Source organism: Alexandromys fortis, unplaced genomic scaffold (assembly GCF_014885135.2).
Source record: "Alexandromys fortis isolate MF-2015 unplaced genomic scaffold, M_Fortis_MF-2015_v1.1 scaffold_32, whole genome shotgun sequence".
Classification (NCBI taxonomy): Eukaryota; Metazoa; Chordata; class Mammalia; order Rodentia; family Cricetidae; genus Alexandromys; species Alexandromys fortis.
In genome coordinates this window covers 7,965,428-7,986,388 of record NW_026067938.1, presented here as the reverse complement: position 1 = coordinate 7,986,388, position 20,961 = coordinate 7,965,428, and the positions used below count along the sequence as shown (strand labels likewise).

The 20,961-nt window shown below is 42.5% G+C and overlaps 1 protein-coding gene across 21 annotated transcripts in view; it reads left to right on the top strand.

The window, feature by feature from the left end:
• Positions 1–20,961, top strand: part of Sorbs2 (sorbin and SH3 domain containing 2) — a 300,031-nt gene that overhangs the window by 171,596 nt on the left and 107,474 nt on the right. The window contains exon 3 of one of the 21 annotated variants that reach the window (XM_050147348.1): positions 6,859–6,914. The exons of the other annotated variants lie outside the window; for them this stretch is intronic. The gene's annotated coding sequence lies outside the window, so the exon portion shown is untranslated. The remainder of the gene's footprint in view (positions 1–6,858; positions 6,915–20,961) is intronic. 21 annotated transcript variants of the gene reach the window in all.

Below are 20,961 nucleotides of genomic sequence, written 5' to 3'. Positions count from 1 at the left end.
ACCACAAGTCTCAGCTTTGCGGCTTCCACACATTTTCCCTACATCTGGGGCTTGGAATACAAACCAAAGCATTGGTACACGCACTTGTTTCTCATCTCAACTGCTGTTACACGCTCGGGCCACCCCAGCATCACTCCTTGCTGTAACATAGACGGGGTGACCTTCCAGTCTTTACTGCCCCGCTTCCTGGCTCTCTTTACGCCATAGCCACAGGGCATTCTGATGTTGAAAAGTATGTTTGCCAAAGTAGTACTTTGGCAAAAGTACTAAAGAAAACCCAAACAACCATAAAGAGTCCAGCGTGCCCACCCCACAGTGACATTCTATAGGCTCACATTTCTGTGCCCGAGGAATTCTAGCAGGCGTGCGTATGTTTAGCTTCCTGCCACTTATGAAAACTGAACCAGGCATTGCCCCGTGCCCACGATGATGAATGCTCTGGCAGCTTGCGCACGAGGCATGTGTAGCCACTTGTCGGCATAAGACAGTGATTAGACCGGACCACTGCTTCCTCCTGCTCCCTGTCCAGACAAGACCCCCCCCACCCCCTACAGAGGACTTGTGTTTCTGTCCGGAGCTCTCTGCCTTTCCATCATCTATTTTTTATAGCGCCGACACTAAACCAATTGCAGCACATGAAGGGTATTATTTCGGACTCGGGGCGTCACGATGCCGATTTCGCTGTTTCTAAAGGGTGCCTCTGCTGCGTGGGGTCATCCCGTTGTCATGGGAGACCTGGTTCAACAGACCGTAAGTGTCTTCGGGTGCTTGATATTTCCAGAATGCAAATGCTTCACTTCCTATGCATGAGTGGGGATGGAGTGTGTCAAAGGAAGGTGAGAGATGGGTGCTAAGGTTGTTGGTAGGATTTCCGGCAGGGATGGCAGAAGAGTGAAGACGGGCAGAATAATTAGTGGCACCCTCTCGTTTCTGAATAGATTGCTAATCTCTGAGAGATGTTGGTTTACCTGAAGCAGCTGTGTGGTATTTCAAAACCAGATTGCCATGTGGTCTCAGAAATGTTTGTACTTTTCTCATCTTTAATTACTCTCTAAGTTTTAGGCTTATGGGGGGGGGATAATCAGGGCTTTTAAAATATGACATTTTGAAGGAGCCATTTGTGGGGAGCTAGAACCTCTTTCTCCTCATCCTTGAATCCCCCTTCGCACACCAACAAAACAATCATAACTAAATTGACCTGCTAACTGGTAATAACACTATAGACCAACTAGAAGTCTTTTTGCCCACGTGGGCTTGCTGACCATGGTTAGTCATCAATACCAAGTGTTAAGCTTTAAGTAGGTAGCATGTCACATTCATAATAGCTTTAGGAGAGAGACCACATTTGGTTTGTTTCTCTATGAATATTTAGCACATTTCAGATGTATAAATATTACTGCTTTTTCAAGCATCTTTCCATTTTGCCCTGTTTCCAACTTTCAAGACTCCTTACTCAGCTCTCCGACTTTGCAAATGTAATTAGCACGCCGATTGGGGTAGTAGAGAAAATAGCTGCGCAACCCGTGCATTGCTGTTTTCCACGGCTCTGGGCTTTACCTCGAAGCAGGACCAATAGGACACCAGCGGAGGAATGGACACAGGCTAGCCTTAGACAGCTCCATTCACTTTCTATTAAACCTGACAGCTCATTTGCAAGTTCACACATTTTAAAAGCTAGGGTTCTCGGAATCCTAGCAGCTGAATCCTCCCAACTATGCAAATAGAAAATGGAGCCCAGAAAGCACCCTTGCATAGGGGCGCCAGCCAAGGCATTATTATGGCCAAAGACAGAAATTAATTGTCATTTAATGCTTTCTAGTAAAAGGACACTAAAAGAAAAAGCAGGCAGCAATATGAAACAAGGCAGAAATTTCCATTAAGAGGCTCATTTGGAATTTATAAAGCTGCTCATTTCATCCGAATTCATAAAATCATTCCAAGGAAGAATCCCTCCTTCGAGCCACTGAGGGGATGCTTCAAATGTTTTTTCTATATAAAGTTGTGTTCAATCTGATAGAGCAAATGACATTTTTATAGCCCAGAAAGAATTATTTATTCTTGGAAAAGAAAAAAAAATCTCGGACATGTGACCAGATATGGGAAAAATATATTTAGGGGGGTGACATTTTTTGGCATGAAAAATAGAAAGGAAACAGTTTTTTTTTTTTTTTTTTTTTTTTTTTTTTTTTTTTTTTTTTTTTTTTTTTTTTTTATTTTTTTTTTTTTTTTTTTTTTTTTTTTTTTTTTTTTTTTTTTTTTATGAAACACTTGGCAAAGCAGGATCTTAGAACTATTTCTAAACTTGTCCATTTGCAAAACCTCAGAGTCTGTTTGGCTTTCTCTGCTATGGGAGAAGGAAATCCCTTGGCTGGGATGGGCTGAGTCCCATTACTTTGTTTCTCCTGATAGGAATTAGTTAAGTTAACTAAACTCCTGTTGGAATGTCTAGCCTGTCATCAACTCCACGTAAAAATGAAACACATGGCATTCTAAGAGGGAAACAAAACCAGCCAATTCTCAGAAAATATTCGAATAACCCTTGAAGGTTAGCAGCACAATCATTCTCTCTGTCTCTGTCTCTGTCTCTGTCTCTCTCTGTCTCTCTCTGTCTCTCTCTCTCTCTCTCTCACACACACACACACACAGCTTTAAATTTTCCTTCTGGAGTCAGAATAGAACAGACTCATATACCATTCTGATCTGGGTACCTTTCTTCAAAAGGTATGCGCCCTCCTCAGTGGCCTGGGCTTGGGGTCGAAAGGTGCTGGGAAGAAATGAATTCTGCATATTTTAGCAAAAATACCCTTCTGTGGGGTGCTAGCCAAGGCATTATTACTAAAGACATAAGACAGTGGGCCAAAGAATAAGCATACCCTGACCTTCAATGTGGACAATGTGCTCTTCCAGGTCAGCGAAGTATTTGCTTGCTGAATGCTGTGCCCGAACAGCCCTGCTTGAGTAAATGCCAAGCACAGGTAGATGCTGGGCAAGGGTAAGGAGTCAGCGTGGACATCACAAGAATGTGCTGCCAACTTTCACTCCGTTCTTTTCTTCTCCCAGTGCTTCTTTTTCCCCAGTGCAGTGTGGTCCTTAAAGCCGTGCTCAGCGGAGATCATTCAGGAGCCGGTACACTTGTTCCAACTAGTAAACAGCTGTATTTGTGTCTCCCCCTCGGGGTCAACACAGTCTGTTTCTGTGCACCGATAGCACGGGCAGGCTTATTTACCGAACAAAGATTGCCACACTGCAAAGATATGTTCTGTTTTCCTTAGGGTTGAGCGTGAGTCTAGTATTCCAAAGGTGGACAGAGCTTGATTCGATAAAACCGTTCTGTCCGTGGGAAAAGCCTTCGCTTCCTCACCCCCTTTCTGGCTATGTGTTAATCCCCACAAAGGTGTGAGCTTGTCAGCAATATGAGGCCACATACGCACAGTCTCTCTCCACATGTCAGAATCGACACTGCTCCACCCAGTCTTCCAGAACATTAAGATTTTACTTTGGTCAAGTTTTGTGGGTATTTTTTTTTCTTTTTTGTGAGAGTCCCTCCTTTTCACCATTTCCAATTTGAAGTTGATGTCTTTACAACTGCTTGATTACCAGTCTGACTCCTCTTGAAGAGCTCAGGCAGCCCAGGGAAGGCAAAGGCCCACATGCTTGACTCCAAGCTCCTGGAGGGCCACTTGCCTCCACCACCTCCCTCTCTCCACGAGTTTTGGGGAGAGGTCAAGGGTCAGAGGTAGGTCAGTGCAGCTCTTCTGCCAGCAGCTGTCTTAAGTTCCACACCTGAAACCCGAAGGCAGTGGAAATTCTATGTTCACTTGCCAGTTAGAAGGATCACTGGGAAGCCTCTGTCCCTCCTCCCTCCTTGTCACAGTGAGAGGTGTTGCTTCTAAAGCTTGAGGCATAATTAGAAAAAGGGAGGAAACTGTGGGCAAGCGTCAGTGCTGAGCCCTTACTGTGGCCGTCAGTACCAAGCGCTGGTGGTTAGCAGCTCAGCTAAAATGGACATCGCTAAGGCATTTAAAGCCGGGCTTCTCTTGACGTATCAACCTGGAATTCTAACACATTAGCTTAACTGTGAGACAAAGGGGAAAATGAGACCAATGAGCTTGCTTGCACTGTGCCAGATGAATCATGTTTGCTTGCCTTTTTACCCTGATATGGACTATCAGTTTCTGATTCCCCACGTCCCTGCTGAAGACTAGATGTTGTATAGCTGACGTTTTTCAACACCCCAGTGGATCTGTAGAAAATAAGGGGCAAACATAAATCAGTGAGCCCTACACAAAGCCCTGGAGGGGCCTGACGCCACCAGACAGGTATATTAGGATGGCTTGGGCTAAAGACACACACGAATAACTATGGAAAACTGATGGGGTTGGTATCACTCACACTCCTGAGATAAGCAATCAATGACTCCATTTCGAAAGGGTGTTTTGATTGGATCCTCTTATCTGTCCTATTACTGGTAGGAAAACGCAATGTGATTATCTGTATGAATGGCACTGATCTTTTAAAAAATTTATCTTTATTTCATGTCCATTGTTGTTTTGCCTGCATGTCTGTCTGTGAAGGAGTCAAAAGCCCTGGAACTGGAGTTATAGACAGTTGTGAGCTGCCATGTGGGTGATGGGAAATGAACCTGGGTCATCTGGGAAAGTAGCCAGTGCTCTTAACTGCCGAGTCAGCTCTCCGGCCCTGGATGACATTGATGTTCAGCCCAGCCCCCCATTTCTTCTCCTGCTTTCTCTTGGGTCTTACATTCTCTGATGAGGAACCCACAACTACCCAGTCTCTCATGAGCAGCTTCTGCAATGCTCTCAAGGCTCACTTGCAATGAACGGTGGCCTTAGGTGCAAGCTTGCTCTGAGGTTTAATAAAAGACTAGTTTGTGCCTCAATATATTCATGATTAATAATTTTTTGAGGATGATAAAACTTAAAGTTACTGAAATTCTTTACTCTCCCCCATACATATACTCTCAAGAAGCAATGTTGACAAGAACTGCTAACCCCTCTTCCAGCAGGTCCATTTTATGGCCATGGGAATGACTCTTTCTTTACCTAAACACTGACTTCAGGGACAGGTTGCTATGCAGGAGATCCACCCCACCACCGAGGCCTGAGTCCCTTAGCACCTGGTCATGGCTCTATTTCCAATTTGTAAGTGGGGGGAAATGGCAGGCCCCATCTTTCTGGTATTGTAAGCATAGCCTGGTTTAATGTAAGAGCTTGAGAAACAGCTTTATGACAGCAGTTTTGGTAAGTGCAAGCTGCAGGGAATATTATAATTGTCTTACGGTAAACTCAGCAATACTAGAATTATATGGAAATGTTAAAGTCTAAATATCTCCCAGGATCGGCTATTAATCATTCCTGTCAAATGAGTTGAACTTCATAGATGAATTTAGATCTCTGCTAGCAGGCTGTTCTCTATTAAGGGGACAAAAGTGCACACAGTCATGGACATATATATTACCGTTTCCATGAATAGTGCAGGGATTAGCAAACATTGAATACAGAAGCAGATGCAGCTTTAATGAGATTAATCATCCAATGTTACCTGCAAACAGGTAGCTTAAACAGAATGAAGACTGCAGGCAATCTGGCGTTTGGCTCCAGACCGCATGTGCATGCCGGAGTGTGTATCCTGCCCTTTCCCCTCATCAGAGTAGTTCCCTTTAGGGTAGAAAGCTCTTCTTCCCAATCTGCAGATGCTGCAAATGGCACTCTGCCCAGATGGGAGAAGTCCTTTACTCTGACTCGTCTGAAGCAAGTGTCCTCGGATGTCAAAAATGAAGTATTTATCGCTGTTAGGGGAGTGAGCTACAGAAACACGCCTTGCTTCTCACCATGGAATCAGAGCCATCCCTTGAGACAGGCTGATGCTGAGTGTGGAAGACCACAGAGAAGTTCCCTGTAGCTCCAAAAGCCCCACACCATTTCCCTAGGCCGTAGCTTCCTATTTTGTCTCCAATTGCTGCTGCAGGCTTAAACCTTGTATTTAGAAACCCTAGACACTTGTTTGAAATAGCATATGCTTTACCTGAAAGGAGGAGGGTTCCGCCTCTGTTAGCACATCAGAGAGCCTTACACAGTCAGATGAGCTACTGCGCTCCTCCGCATCGCAGAGACTCATCCATCCCTAAAAGGTGATTTTTCAATGAGTGAATGTGCAATGATAAAGGAAAGATATTTTTGATGACAGGGAACAAAAGGTAACCTTTTGCCTTTAAGGAGGGGCAGCAAAGGTATGGGAGCACCCAGTGGGGGAGCACCCAGTGGTGTAAGCAGGGAGAGCTCTTTGGGAAGGCTTCTTTCATAATAAAAACAAATAATTGCCCCCCTCTATGGACCTCTCTCTCTCTTCTCTCCTGCCCTACTCTACACGTATTTAGAATGGACTAGAAAAGCCCAGAGGAGTCCAGGATGCAAGTGTGGAATGTATGGATTTGCTAATACATTCCATGGCTACATAAATCTTTGCAAGAAGAATACTGTATTAAGTAGGGACCAAGAAGAGAGGAAACGAATCAGAAAAAAACATGCCAGGGTCTAAGACAGTCAACATTGTTTCACAACCGTCTAATAGGACCCAGAATTATTGAGTACAGACTAATTGTGATATGTAATGCATGCACAATAATTGTGTTTTCACAATTTGCTTTCAACAGTTTTTTTTTTTTTTTTTTTTTTTTTTTTTTGGTCTTTGGGGGAAGTGAACATCAGCCTTTGTAAAGAACAAAACATACCCTGGCAGAGTCGGATTCTACTTGGTTAGATCTTGCTTCTATTTTGATCATTTTGAAACTGACGAGCAGACCCCAGCCACCTACTCATTGTAACATTTCTCTTCTAGAGCCAGCCTAGGACAGACTCATACACCCTTCTGATCTGGGTGCATTTCTTCAGAAGGTATGCTGTCCTCGTGGGGAACCTGATTGGCCTGGGCTCAGGGGCTCATGGTGCTGGGAAGAAATTAAACACGTGTGTTTTAGTAATAACAGCAACAACAAAAAGATACCTCAGTGAAGTTAAGGACATAAGACAGTGGCCCAAAGAATATAAATATGCCCTGACCTTCCCTTGACCTTTACCTCTCTTATTCCCAGAAGAATGTCTTGTTTGGGATTTGCACAAACACCTGTGTTTAAACTGATTCAGAAGAAGCCCTTAGGGGACATCACAGGAAGGGAGGCAAGGGCAGCATCTCAGGAGAACTTTCTTTTTGCTTAGTGATTGTTTCTGTTTATCGAGGAGGGGTAGGGATGGAGTCCAGGACCTTGTACATGTTCGGCAAGCACTCTGCCACTGACTCACATCCCAGGCACACGTGACGAAATCTCTCGAGTGGGTCTCAGAAACACTGAAAGAGAAACCGAACTCCACACTTGCCCTAAAACTGTCTTTGCTCTCAGACACCAACAAGTACATGTCTCCCTCTTTCATAGTGTGGCCCTGGGTGCACTTCTGAACAACAACAACAACAAAAAAATTCTTCTTGCCTTTCTCAAAGTCTCCCAATCTTAATTCATTCTTCATTGTTCAACAACACAGATATCATGGCCCCAAAATGAACATCCTGCTGTCTAGCCCTTCTTCTTCCTTAACTTTTGAAAATGTAACTTGTCTATCCAAAGGTCTTACTCTCATGGTAGTTGGTCTCGTAAGACTCTGTATTAGGGAAAGAGTTGAAGAGTTTTAATGGCTGGTGGGTCATTGTGAATATAAACAAGGTAGAAAGGACCCTCCTGCAGGTCTGGATGGCTTCAGGGATGTGTTTAATCCTCAGCCAAGCCAAAGATAATATCTGCCCCTGCACTCAGGAGGAAGTCAGATACCAAGACTGTGTCATAGACTTCTCTTTTGATACTGACCTCATTACCTTTTCACTTCTAAGACCCCTTAGAAGAACTACGAGAAATTTTAATTTAAGGTAATTCCAAATATGTTTTCTTCACACCATTAATCCTCTGCTATATTGGAAACTGTTGGATATTTGGAGAATATGCACCAGCATTCACTTCTGTTTGCTCTACTTGTGTTATATAACATTTAAATGATCAGGGTTCATCAAGACATAATTCAGCGGGGATATTATAAAAACTCTGTGGATTATTTTAAATACTAAAAAGGCCTTCATTCTTGCTGTTCGTTCATGGCAATCATACCCTGATGCTCTCCACTTGTTAGCAATGGTTCATGCTCATGCTCGGTGCTCCAATGTGGGTCATTGGACTTCCCACAGGGCAGGGAACCCTGATTGCTCTTTGGGCTGACGAGGGATTGGGGGAGGGGGAGGGAAATGGGAGGCGGTGGCAGGGAAGAGACAGAAATCTTTAATAAATAAATTAATTAATTAAAAAAATAGTTCATGCTCACCAACAATGGTTCATGCTCAGTAGACAGCATATACATTTTACCACGTATCTACCTTGCATGAGCACTTTCAAGTCTCAATATAGCTTTTATTGCAATTTCCTGGTTTTTTCAATCTTTACCTCAACTGGGCTCCAGAATTGAAAAGGACAGGGGCCTCATTTCTTTGGGGTGTCACCACCTCCTGCTTCTGGCTGCTAGTATCATCTTGCCTGCTTACTAACTCTCTGGCTTCCTAACGCTCTCTCTCTGAAATGGAGAAATATATACCGCTTTTCTAATTCGCCACTAAAGAGTCTTCACAAATCTATGTTTATACACAGACGCCCAGTTTTGATTTTCTTAATTTTCATACCTTCTTGGGTCAAATCCATCAAATCCCTGGGCTGCTAATGACAAAGGCCTAGAGTCTATACTTCAGCCAGTAAATTAGTTTTCTAAGGTTGTTGAAACAAAAATAAATCGGTTACTCTATTATCCCCCAACTTCTACATCTAGAACTCTGAAACCAAGGAGTTAGAAGAGGTATGTTGCCTCTGAGACTGTTTTAGGGGGAGAATCCTCCTTTGCCTTTTCCAAAGATCTGGTGGCTTGTAGCAATTCCTGGCATCCCAACATTGTGGTGACAATATCATAGCTTCTGCGTCTGTGGTCACACAAATCCTCTTCCTTCATGACTGTCTCCTCAGCTACCTCAATATCTCTCCCTCAGTCCTCTGGAAAACAGTCATTGCGTTTAGGTACCCTGCTCAATTAACCTTGTATCTCCAAGGATGCTACTTTTCAATAAGGCCACCTTCAAGGATACCAAGTGTTAACGATACTGACTTCAATACATCTTCGGGGAAGACAGGTTACCCAGAAGCAGACACTATGAGACATGGAGTCATCTCCAAGCAGAAAGAACTTCAAAGCATCTATTGCAGGTTCAAAGCTTACATCATCTCCCAAACTCAATACTCCTTTCATCCATACCCATACAACTAATCCATTCTGCAGGGTCCAGTGAAACTCTTGGGCATCTGGTCCAAGCTGTTGCTGAGCAAAACTAAAGCACACAGAGGACCACAGGAGACTAGTCATCCTTCATTACCACCCAGGCACTTTGGTCTCAGACCACACATGGATTCCTAAAGAACATATGACTAGCTACATGTTCCCAACTCACTTTTTTCTAGATGCTATGAATCTCCTTGTAAAAAGATCACCTTGTTTTAAATTCTTTTGCCATACTTCAATACCCTTTCTATTCATATATTGTACTTGAGATAATCTCCCAAGAGAATGGAGTTTTCTACATCTTCACATACCCCTTGATTGCTCTGACTTTGGAGAGCAAGGAAATGCCCTGGAATTATTTGCCCTCATGCAAACAATTTCTAAGGCCACCAGTCTTCACTGAACTTTGCTTTTTTTCTGATGATTTATTTTATATAGGAAAAAATGTTACTTCCTCCATTGTATGCCAAATTTTTTACATGTATGTGCTTTTCAAGATAGATAACACACACACACACACAAAATAATATAAAAAAGAAAGATCACATATCAGGGCATAGGCAGAAGATTGTAGAATTTTTTTTCCATTATAGCAGTTAATAATAATCTGTGTGGTATTCTTCGTCTTCTGCAGTATGAAAATGGGTGGGTAGGTGGATGGATGAATGTGTGAGTAGATAGATAGATAGATAGATAGATAGATAGATAGATAGATAGGATAGATGTAGAAGTAAATAGGCAAACAGAAAGATAGATAGCAGACATTACTTCCTAATCTTTAATTATTGTAACAGTTTTTCTGTGTAAGGACAAAGAGAATATCACTGGAAAATAAATAGTGGGATGATTAATTAATTATGCATGACACTGGAAATATATTTTATAAATATTTTGCTAAGTCAGTAGTAGAGGAAGTGATTAGTATGGTGGCTGTTTTGCCTTATGCTGCTTGCAGAGACCACTGAAACTCCTCATCGGCAGGAACCATCTGACATGGTTTCCATTTGGAGGAATGTTCTATTCTATGTTCCACTTCTTCCTCTATTTTCCGTGTGCAGGGTTAGCCTCTGTATTTGAATCACCAGAATGGCATTGTATACTCAAGCAAACTCTGAATGTCATTGGGAGGAGGGGTTTAAATTAACCATCTGAGTTTTTCAGACTCCCGTTTAAGCCATTTCCAGTGTGTGGATGCTTGGTCACAAGACATCCTAGAAGTAGATAGGACCACAAGTTGCTTGTGTTATAAACAACAACAACAAAAGATTCACCTACTTAGCAGTCTTGATAGGAATGATCAGTAAATATATCCATTAATTGTTTTTAAATTAATATATAATTTTGTCAGGAAGAATAAAATTAGGTAGAACTTTGATCTGATCTGGGAAGGGAAGGAGTCTCTTTCCAGATCTATGATATTTAACACCATTCCCCTCCAGAGGCACAGTTCCAATCACCTAACTTCCTCTTTCTAGGTCCATCTCCAATGTTCCTGTTAGAGACATGCAGTCCAGATACCTGCTGCCCAGCTCCTAAAGCAGGGATGCATATCAAGTGAAGCCTGAATCTACAAAATCCTATTACCTGTAGAGTAGGATGTAAGTTGTGTAGAGCAACTGGATCCTATGCCCATGCTGTGAGCAGTCAAACAAGGATCTATGACATTTTAGATTCCGAAGGACTAAAAAGACATTTCTGGAGGTTGTCTTGTTAGGGACAGAAATAACTAAGTCGCTGATCTTCTCTAACAACTTCCTGAATCTCAGTGCTGCCCACATTTTGCAAAATCATAACTACCAGTGAAGCATATGACTTAAAACATTTTCTCTATTATCCTGCTAGTGTCACGGTCAGTCACATTTCCATCGTGATGACAAAATATCTCAGCGAATCTGCTTACAAGGGTCAGTTTCAGCCTACAGCTGTACAGCCCTGTTCTTGCCTTTGGCCTGTGTTGAAGCAGAACACCATGGTATGGAATATGTGGTAGAGGAAGTCTTTGTAAATCCCAGAGACCCAGAAGACGGGTGAACCAGGGGAGCAGCTAGGTGTCCCACTGTCCTGTGCGCAGGCACACTCTCGGTGACTTAACTTCCTCCCACCCGGCTTACCTCTTCAACCTCTTCTACCATTTCTCAGGGTCACCACAGGACAGTGACCAATCTTTGAGCCTGTAAACCCTTGGGAAACATTTAAAGGCCGAACAGTAAAGTGTTCGTTTGAGCAGACAAGGATGTATTTCAAAACAGATAGAAGGAAAATGGCTTATGACTCTTAAGTGACAGGGGTGGGGCCACATCCTCACAGGGAGGCTTCCAGTCCTCCAATTCAAGGCTCTTCGCAGTGAGTGACACCAAAGAGAAGCTCTCATTTAATATAAACTGTATGTGAAGGAAATTAATATTTAAAATTTTCAGCTCACCATCTGGGTGACAAAATGTATATTGGGGATATTTTTCCTTTTGATAAGATTCATGTCGATGTTATAAAATATCAGATTATAGTCTCTCTATTTGTATAATACTTATAATCCACTGTTTGTCTATTTTTCAAAAGCATAAAAGTATTCTTTGATAGTCAAAATCTATTGGCAACAGAGGAAGTGAGCCACTAGTTATATAAACTATAACACCCCCGAGGATGAGATAGTGAAAGCTGTTACCTCCTAACGTTAAATGCTTAGCATTGAGCGCGCTGTATCTCTCCCAGCTCCCTGAAGATTACGTAAGTTTTACTGTACATGAAATGCTGGTGTCCCGCACCCCCAACCACCACCAACACCAACACAGAGTGGATCGTGAGAATTCTAAAACTGAACAGAGCCATCTGGAAGATGAGTCATTAGACTAAGTAAAAGGAAAAAGTGAGAAAGTCATAAAGCACTCTCCCAAAAAACTCAGGATCTGCACCGTGGCCTGTGTTCACAGGCCGGATACAAGGGCTTTTCACTCTGAGAACCCTTCTCCCAAAGCTGCAGAACCGTGACCATCATGCATCAGGATGACGAGGGCCATGCTACTCAAGGCAGGCGAGGGAGGCCCCGGTTCTAGCTTATTCAGAAAACTGAATGTGGAGAACATTGCAGAAGGAAATACTGTACTAGCCCACACAGAGGTTGCGGAGCAGGAGGGGAGATTCCTCTTAAAAATGAGGAGCAGGTCAAGGAAAATGCTACATCTCCCCGCAACCCCTACCCTTTTCACCATATTGGAGTTTAGACTGGGTCTTACACATGCTAGGCAAACTCCCTACCACAGCAAATTCTCAGGAAGTTTCCCCCATGCTTTTTAGTTTGAGACAGGGCCTAGAACTTGAAATTCTTCTGCCTTGGCCTCCCAAGTATCTTGGATGATAGGCATATAGCACTCATCCCGTATTCCTTTTCTTTGCCAATTCTATAGACTTATCAGTGACTACTATATGTTCCCTGAACAAAATTCTATGTGTTTATACTAGGAAAATATACTTTACCACATAAGAAAATAAGAGAAAGGGAAATAAACAATTTCTGTAGAGTCTCTCTCTTCTCTCCATTTCCATGGAGACCAGAGATTAAACCAAAGTTTCATCCCCACAAATATTCTCCTCCTTTGACACAGGATTTTTCATTGACTAGTTAGACTGACTGACCAGTAAGTCATAGCGCTCCATCCGCCGGTATCCCACCCATGCCTCCCTGGCAGTGGGATTACAGCTCAAGCAAGCCATCACCCCTAACGTTTTTATATGGGGAATGCTGCAGTCCTGACCTTGCTTCTCCATGCTTTCGCATCCAATGCTTCTCTAACTGAGCTGATCTCCCAGCCTCTTATTTTAAGGGTTTTTTGTTTTGTTTGAGCGTGCTTCTTGTTTATTTGCTTGCTTGCTTTGTTTTTGTTTTATGCTCCACAGCTCAGGCTGACCTCAAACTTTATGCAATCTTCTTGCATTTCCTTCCCAAGTGTTGGGATTGTAAGCCTGAGCCACCAAGCCCCGCTTTCATGCGTGGGTTTCTTGCCATACTCTATGACAAATGTCTTCTCATCCTCACCGCAACTAATGCAAGGAAGGGTCCATCTTGTTTTACAGTGGAGGTAGGAAATATGGGAAGGCCCAGCTCTAGCAGGTGGCATCTTCTCTGAGAAGGCCCTGGTGATGCTCCTGATCAGTGGCTGGCACCATTCAGTGCTGGAGATGCCTTTGGAGACCAGGTCATCCCTACTACTTCCTCACAGGCCAGACAGACACACCACCGGGGTTTGTCTCTAGGCTGCCTTTGTCCAAAACATTGCAACTTAAAGCACTTCTTGATTAACTGTAAGACACCTAGGAGGTCTCCTAAGAGCCTGGTTAAATGTCAGGCATCTTAATTTACTGTCTTTCTGGTCTTAGACTCACCACAATTAAGTTTAAGATTAGGAATGGCTCTCTGGTTGAAATGACTTGTGTTGCTGAGCTTCAATCTGTAAGGCTCTGGTGAATAAATGAGACATTTATTTAACCAGATTTAGACATGACTTTGCTATTTGACCGAAACTAATCTGTCATTTCCATAGTTGAGACTGAAAGAAGCATCTACCAATGTACATCTAGAGTCACTTATGTTTCCAGCATCACACATAATGGCATATGCAAACCTAGCAAGAGAATTCTCAAGACAATTCCCAAACATTTTGGCGGGAGAGAGGCAGGTTGTTTGTTGATTTTCGTTGGTTTTGATGAGCTAAGATCTCGTATCTAAGAGGCGGATAGGTAAAAATCTTTGCCTAGCTGACAAAGGTAGGAACCAGGCTGGATGGGCTGCCTCAACAAATCCAACAACTTCTTTGGGAATCCCAGTCACAGGCTCCTAGAAAAACTTGGATCTTTGTAACAAAAGACAGAACCTTGAGCCCACTCTTGGTCTGGCTGAGTAGATGCAAAACACAAGTACTATGCTTTATGGAACTATTTTTTAATTTTTAAATTGTAGTCTTTACCAAAGTTATTTTGTCTGAGTTTACTAAAAGTCAGCTAATTACAAGATGACACACGTGGAAATTGGGTTTGTCATTTTCAAGCCCTAAATCCAGGGCCTCTACTGGCTGGGTTTTTTTTTTTATTTCAACTTGACACAAGGTAGAGTCATCAGAGAGGAAGGATCCTCATTTGAAGAAATGCCTCCATGAGATCCAATTGTAAGACATTTTCTCTGTAATCTGTGGGAGAGGACGCAGACCATGGTGGGCAGTGCCATTTCTGGGCTGGTGGTCCTGGGTTCTATAAGAAAGCAGGCTGAGCAAGCCAGTGAGCAGGACTCCTTCCTCGGTGGTCTCTGCATCAGCTGCCTCCAGGTTACTGCCCGGCTTGAGTTCCTGTCCTTGACTTCCTTCAATGATGAACAGCGATGGAAGTGTAAGCCAAGTAAACCCTTTCCTCTCCAACTTGCTTTTCGGTCATGGCGTTGCATCATAGTTATAGTAACCCTAAGTAAGACAAGGCCACATCATAAGGACCAGCTAAGCATTAAGTCAATTGTATTCCCATGATTGAGTCACTTAGGCAAATATCACCTCCACTCACAGCAGAATTCCAGATAAACGCTAGCCACTAACTCAAAAAGGTGATCAAGCTGTGTTTTCTGGAGTTCAACTCCTTTCCCTGAATCTTGCTTTATGTTAAAATGTGGAATATACATTATTTTATCATAAAATAAGCAAACCAGGGTCATTTTAGGATATCATATTTTGTTATATCATAATGATTCAAAATTACCTTGCTAAGGAAGGCTTGCTTCCCAATGAAGACACAGTGTTTTAAAGAATGTGTTCAATGAAGTCAAGCTTTTCAAGCATTTCTTCTCTGTCATGTACCCAAGACCTGGCAAAGGCTTAATTTGGTAATTTAACAACAAAATTGTTAATTTTTCCTTAATTTCAAAATAAAAAAACATGGACCTAACCAAGTAAAATTTGCTCATCATACATGCAAAAGTCCCATAAAATACCAACAGATCAGTTTGCTAAAATTCTTCTGTGTCTACTTTTACTTATTATCATTATGACGAGATACTAATAAAATATGTTGACTCTTCATCAACTTGGCTAGCCGCTGTGGCTACATAAACAAGAGGAACATCAGGGAACCTGTAGACTTCCTTAATATTCCACCCAGTTTTCAGAAAGGATGGGAACATGTTTTGCTGAAGGTCTATAGATCCCATTAGTGCTGACTGAAGAGACTCATTCAGTAACCATGGAAACAGGGTCCAGCGGTGAGAGGAGATGTGCATGTGTGCATTGGTTTGATGCTATTGCTTCTGTGAAGAGAATCGGTTCAGGATGCCTGATGTGACCTAACACACTCGGGTTCCCTCTCCCTTCACACTTTTGTTGATTCTCTGTAATCACCACACTGAGTTTAAATCAGGGCGACCAGATGCTGTGTACCCTCAGGACCCTGTGTTCTCTCCAGAAATTCATCTCGTATTTAGAGATGCATGTTCCAATGTCCTAAAAGTGGACTCTCCTCCCAGACACATTTCTCTCCCTTCTATTTCTGTGGTCCTGGTCTAGGGCCAGGCTCCCATACTATATTTATGTCATTCTATTTTTCCCCGTGTCTCTTTTCATAAGGTTTTAATATATTAATACTTACAGAAAAGAAGAATTTTAGAAAACAAGTAAATAAGCATGCTCATTATGCATTAAACTTATATCAACTATAGGTGTATGTATGTATAGATGATTAAGTGTAGTTTTCAAAGCTGCATGTATTCTAATACAGCAGTACAAAGTTCAAATAAAGCAACTTTATAGATTATGTATCTATGGAGCCTGGAACTTCTAAAAAGGGACCCATGAAAACTTGGGTAATTTTAAATTTAAAGTCAAATTATAATATGCTATTCCTTCATTGGTAAATAAACACTGAGTAGCGCAAAAAGTAACTAATACATGGTCACCCTTAAGAAAACACATGCATCATAAAGACAAGATGAAGTGGTAAGCAAGGCTCGCCGCATAATGAAAACACATTTATTTAGAAGAACGCGTTGAAAAGACGTCAATTTCTTCAGGCAAGGAACTGTTAAGCTGTATTGGAAGGAGGGCATTGGGGACTGCTTCACGCTGTGTTTCTAAGAATGTTTATTATTTTAAGAATCTTTGAGAACATTTATTATTTTGAAGAATCATTAATAGGATTTCCAATGAGGAAAAATATATCTCATGAAAGATGAGCCAGTCATATCAATTTGTCAATCAGACCTACCTGATTAAACCTGACTCCCCTTGGTCTCAGGGCAGTGTCTGGTCCAAGGTTGGCACTCTGTTAGGGTGTGGTGTTTAGATGCTGATGGGGGATAATGTGAAATGTGTACTTAAAACACGGAAAAATGTCCTGAAGACGATGTCCTGACAAATCGTTGGGAGGGAGGGGAGGAGGCACAAAGAGAGAGAGGGGGAGGAAGCAACCAAAAGATTATTATGATAAAATGTTGAAGATAAAATGTTGAAGATAAAAACAAGGCAACAGCAGCAGCAGTATTACATCTACGATAGCAATCACAACTAATACTCATGATGAATGTCCATGAGCAAACAGAGTTAAGTTTGGTGAAGACCCTCTTAGACATCCTACCAAAGTTGTTCTTCCCAAGCTTATGTGTAAATAAAATTGAGACTTGAGCGATTAATCTGCTCAGGGACGTTCTGCTAGAATCCGCACCCCCTCCCCCCGGTTGTAGGTAGTGGGGAGGTGTTCTATCAGAGGGCATATATATTGCACTCTGTCATAGAGCTCCAACTGGAGCTGCTAGGAAGCCACAGTTAGAAGCTTTGTCTAGTGCAGCCCCCTAATTAATACAAGTAAGTGGCTTAATTACCCATGACCACTGATAACAACTGCAAACTATAGAATATCGGCGGGATGGTGCTCTGTGCTCCTACCTGTTGCGTTATAGCAGGTGAGCATGATTCACAGCTGTTGATCCACAGAAGACTGAAGTACAGTGTAAATATTAAAAATACACAAGTAGATCTGAGTCTTTTTGTAGAACTCATCAAAGACTCACAGCAATTGCTTGGGGGGAGAGGTGCTTTCGGTTAAAATATAAAGTGACAGCACGTTCTTATATGTGATGGTTGCTTAATGCGCTGAGCATATCGGGATAGGCAAAGGTGCCGAGCCAGAAGCAGCGAGACACTAAATGGTGAGACAGAAAACAGAGAAGAAGACAGAGATGAAGGAAATGAGCCATCCTCCCTTTGCTGAGTGAGTGAACAGAGTAGCTGATCTACGGGGAGCGAAGCCCTGAACGGCGGGTAGGGACTGAGGGGGATGGCGTGTCAGAAATCTCAGTGTTCAGGAGGCTGAATTCAGTAGGCACATTTCGAGTTCAAGGACAGCCTGGGCTACATGATCCTGGAAAGAAAGTGGGGCCCCAAGAGGGAAGAAAGATGTATGCGATTTGGAAAAGTCCAATTTATATGTCTTATTAAAATTAAATGTCTGAATTTGAGGGAAAATGGAGATCATAATGATGTTCAAAAAGAGCAGATGACAGCCAAACTGGAGGGAGGTGGAGAGCACGGATACTGCAAAAGGAGAGCGAGCTGGCGAGGTGGGAGAACTTGCTAGAAGCTTCTTCCTTAGAAGAGAGTCAGTAGAAGAGAGTCAGACTAGCCAAGGTGGCTAGGTTTTAGGAAGAACCCTCTAGTCACAGGATAAAGGAGAGCAAAGAGGGATGGGAAAGTCAAATTCGACACACCCAGTTGAGTTCTCAAAGGCAAGCCATCAAGCTGACCAACCACTCACAGGCTCACCAGGACCATGTTCAGAGAGCCAGCTCTACAGATGCCACAGCACTCTGGGAAGTAACCAGTCCTGAATAGCTGGCTTCACCGTAGGGCTGGGAAGACCGTTAGCTGTTTTCCTTTGGTCTTCTTCCACTCATTCACTGTGGAAACATACCCCACACTCAATAAAACACATCAATTTGTCTCAGCACATCCGAAGATGAGAAGCTATGGCCCTCTCTCTTCAGAATGCCTAGCACCATCTAAAGAGCCCAGACCCAAGGAAAGGAGAGGCAACACCAAGAACTCAGCATCTTTCCAATGCTCAGCTTCTGGCAAGTTGAATCCTTGAAAAGCTGATTGCTGGCACCCTGGGGCCCTCCCAGCTGCCCAGCTGTAATGAATGGCGTTCAGGACAGAGAGTGAATATCTTAGCACCTCATAGATAATGACATCTGACAAGCAGATTCTGAAGACACTGAAAATCGCTGCCATTTAAGTGTTAGGTGCTGTGTGTGTGGCACATCAAGGGAAGTTTAAAGGAAGGAAAATGATGGGAAATGCATGGCCTTTGTGCTACCCAGGTCTGTGGTTTATACACTGCAGCCACTCCCCCGTTTCCAACCTAGGGCCTGGGCATTCAAGGAAACAATGTGAATGTCTTATCCTGTGACTATAAGATCTGTTGTTTTTTTCCTTGATGCTATGAAGACAGTTGAACTAGAAAGATACGCATTGAAAAAGAAATTCTCAAATGATGATCTTTACTATTTACATTGTGGGTGAGGCATATTCCATTTTAAGTCTCACAGATCCTGTGCATTGATAACTAGGGGAAATGAGTCGGAGGGAACAAATAGAACTCCTCTTCCTGCTTATTTGAATGTGCTTACATTAATAAGTTGGGTTTTTTTTTTTCCTCTTTCTCTTTACTTCCCTTAATGTTTCCTCAAAATGCTCATAGATTTAGACTGCACTGTTCACACGCTCAAGTTCTAGCTCGTGAAAAACATAGCCAGTGGGCAGGGCACAGGGGTGCACCCCTGTAAAACTCAGGAGACGGAAGCAGCAAATCGTAAGTTCCATATTGGGCTCTCACATAGTGAGTTCGAAACCAACCTGGGCCACATTGTTAGACCTTGTCTTAGTGAATGAATGAGTGAATGAATGAAATAATGTGATATTTTCTCCCTTCCACTGAGATGGTATAAACTCAAGTCTCCGCCATTTCAACTATTAAAATTATACTGAACCTCAGAAAACCAGTTGGTACTGTTTGGGCAGCATGAAAGGAATGGCAAGAAGCAGACTGTGCTTCTGGGGAGGGGACCCTCAATATGAATAGCATTGCTGTTGCTCCGCCTTTAGTTAAAGGGAAAGGAACCGGTTCCAGGTAGTTTGGTGATGAAGGAAGAGAATCTTTGGGGTAACTCCAATCCCACTCATTCAGAAAGCTTCCTTGGGATCCGGTCCTCGAACCCCGAAGGGTCCCTTTCTAACTGTTTCTTTGCACCTATCCTAGGCCAGAGATAAATTCATTGTCGAATACCATCCTGCAAAACCTGAAGGGTTTTCACGTCTCTAAAAATACCCCCAAAAGGCAATACAGCTGCTTCCGCGTGAAACTCCTTCAGAATGGACTGTAAAAGCTGTCTTCCAAATGGTACCAACCACTTCAAAATGCAGTGCCCACATGAATTAACAGGATGTCATTTCTTAGAGTAGTAGTACCAAAGACTAAGTTTAGAATCCAAAGAATTACAAATGGATTTTCATTTGTTTGTTTGTTTGAATTAAAATGTAGAAAGTAACTCATATTCACAAAGCTCTGTCCCTTTCTTCCCCCCCCCCCCCCCCAGTGATCATAGCAGCTTTGTGGCTAGGTTACAGAGTGGTTCATAGCAGCTCTATCACCTTGTGACTGGGTTATAGAATGGTCAACTTTTCACTTATATTTGTGGATTGTTCTGAAGCATTTCCTGTTCTAAATCTTCTCATAAAAATCCATTTCATGGAGGTCAGCGGAGTTCACGTGTATATGACCCGGAGGTTCAAGTTATTGTTTGGGCCAGGATCTAAAAACATCAAAACAAAACAACAACAAAAACCAAAACACCTAAGCTTTTTTTATTGTTGTTGTTACATTTTACTATGCATTAGTAGAAAAGAGAGAGAGAGAGAGAGAGAGAGAGAGAGAGAGAGAAAGAAAGAAAGAAAGAAAGAAAGAAAGAAAGAAAGGAAGAAAGAAAGAAGAAAAATATAGCTTTGGGGGTGGGGTAGGGAGATGTATTCTCAAATGATAATTTTGCTAAATTATTTGGAAGTTGAGCAACACAGGGCCTAATTACAAGGGACAAAGGCCTGTAATTCCAAGGCGGCCACAGTTGTCTGGCAGAGAGCAATTCCTCAAGCGATTTACTTAGTCTCCTGGAGCAGCTTATGTTTTACAGTGAAAGGTTAGTTTCATGGGGATTATGGCCTAGGGTTTTTGGTCATAACAAAGTAAAATGTTTTCTCCACTGTGTTTGGTTTCCAATCCCTTACATTTTTTTCACATCCACTCAAAATTCCAGTTGAAAATGACCAAAAGGAAAAGGCAAGGCTTCCACTGCCTGCTCCTAAAGGTCTCTTATCTTGGCCTCAAAAACTCCCTGCCTGTTTGCTGTGCTGTTCTTACGGGAAGTTAGGACAAAGATCTGGTCACCATGGTTATCTTGTCCTCAGAGAGACAACAAATCGGGCATTCATATCTATTCTGGCTAAGGAGGAGGAGGAAGAACAAGATTAAGTTTGTTTTTCTTGTGATTACCTTTGGGCAGGGCTCTTGG